The 2,067-nt window shown below is 61.5% G+C and overlaps 1 protein-coding gene across 1 annotated transcript in view; it reads right to left on the minus strand.

Moving 5' to 3' along the window:
- SLC39A11 (solute carrier family 39 member 11) overlaps positions 1–2,067 on the minus strand; it is a gene marked incomplete at its 3' end in the record, with an annotated part of 51,271 nt that overhangs the window by 28,381 nt on the left and 20,823 nt on the right. The gene's annotated exons all lie outside the window — the stretch shown is intronic.

Genomic DNA, 2,067 nt, shown 5'->3' on the forward strand with positions numbered 1-2,067 from the left:
CTCAAAATCCCCCCAGCGCCACCCCCTGCCATGGCAGGGACACCTTCCACCTCTCGGGGTGCTCCAGGCCCCGTCCGGCCCGGCCTGGGACAATTCCAGGGATGGGGCAGCCACAGCTCCTGGGGAACCCCATCCCAGCCCCTCCACACACCCCAAAGCCACCCCAAAGCCTCAAAGTACAGCCCAGAACCTCAAAGCACACCCCAAAGTCTCAGAGTACACCTCAAAACCTCAAAGCACACCCCAAAGCCTCACAGTACACCCCACAGCCTCAAATCACACCCCAAAACCCCCAAATCCCCCTCAGAGACTCAAAGCACACCCCAAAGCCTCACAGTACACCCCACAGCCTCAAAGCACACCCCAAAGTCTCAAATCCACCCCAGAACCTCAGAGCACACCCCAAAGCCTCACAGCGCACCCCAAAGCCTCAGAGCACACCCCAAAGCCTCAAATCCACCCCAAAGCCTCAAATCACACCCCAGAGCCAGGCTGAAAGCGCAGCCCCAGCCCCACAGCAGGGCCCTGCACAGAGGGAAAGGATTCCTGCCCCTCTCCCACCCCAGCCTGGCCACCCATTCCCTGTTCCCTGCCACTCCAGCTCCGGATAAAAAACCATCCAGGCGGGCGTTCCTGATGCCCTCAGGTTCCTCAGAGCCACAGAAGCAGGAGGAGCCTCGGGGTCAGAGGCACGGGAGCACGGCCGGGAGAAGGGAACGTGTCCCGGGCAGGGATTTGTGACCTGGTGCCACCCTGAGGGCCCTCCTCCCTGCAGGGCTGGGGATGCACCCCCAGCAGCAGCCACGGGGAGGGGTGTGCAGGTGGGAGCACCTGGGATCACCTGGAATTATCCCCAGGGAGGAATTTGCAAGTGGGATCACCTGGGATCACCTGGAATTATCTCCAGGAGCATCCCCAGGGAGCGATGTGCAAGTGGGATCACCTGGAATCACCCCAAGGATCACCCCCAAGGAGGGATGTCCAGGTGGGAGCACCTGGGATCATCCCCAGGAAGGGGTGTGCAGGTGGGATCACCCCCAGGAGCACACCTAAGGAGGGATGTCCAGGTTGGATCACCTGGGATCACCCCCAGGAGCACCTCCAGGTAGGGATGTGCAGGTGGGATCGGGTGGGACCAGGTGAGATCACCTGGGATCACCCCCAGGAGCATCCATAGGGAGGGATGTTAAGGTGGGATCACCCGGAATGACCCACAGGAGCATCCCCAGGTAAGGATGTCCAGGTGGGATCACCCCCAGGAGTGCTCCCAGAGAGGGATGTCCAAGTGGGATCACCTGGGATCACCCCAGGAGCACCCCCAGGTAGGGATGTCCAGGTGGGATCACCTGGGATCATCCCCAGGAAGGGGTGTGCAGGTGGGATCACCCCCAGGAGCACACCTAAGGAGGGATGTCCAGGTAGGATCAGGTGGGATCGCCTGGAATTATCCTCAGGAGCACCCCCAGGGAGGGATGTGCAGGTGGGATCAAGGTAGGATCACCCCCAGGAGCACCCAGAGAGAGGGATGTGCAGGTGGGATCACGCCCAGGATCACCCCCAGGTAGGGATGTGCAGGTGGGATCAGGTGGGATCACCTGGAATGACCCCCAGGATCACCCCCAGGGAGGGATGTGCAGGTGGGATCACCTGGAATCACCCCCAGGGAGGGATGTGCAGGTGGGATCACCTGGGATCGCCCCCAGGTAGGGATGTCCAGGTGGGATCACCTGGAATCACCCCCAGGTAGGGATGTGCAGGTGGGATCAGGTGGGATCACCCCCAGGATCACCCCCAGGTAGGGATGTCCAGGTGGGATCAGGTGGGATCACGCCCAGGATCCCCCGGGCTCACCCCAGGAGCGGGCAGGGCACACTCTGGGGCCGAGGCCAGCAGCACAAACCATCACCCCGAGGCACAGCAGCAGCAGGAGCCTCGCTGGGGGGGTCACAGGGACCCGAAACAAAGGTTAAAGATGAATAACTCAATTAGCTCCTCTCGCCTCATTTGCATAACGAGTCCGAGCGGGGCTATTAATCCCAATGATCCCAATGACATCTCTGCGGTTCA

This window comes from Geospiza fortis, unplaced genomic scaffold (genome assembly GCF_000277835.1).
Source record: "Geospiza fortis unplaced genomic scaffold, GeoFor_1.0 scaffold135, whole genome shotgun sequence".
Lineage (NCBI taxonomy): Eukaryota > Metazoa > Chordata > Aves > Passeriformes > Thraupidae > Geospiza > Geospiza fortis.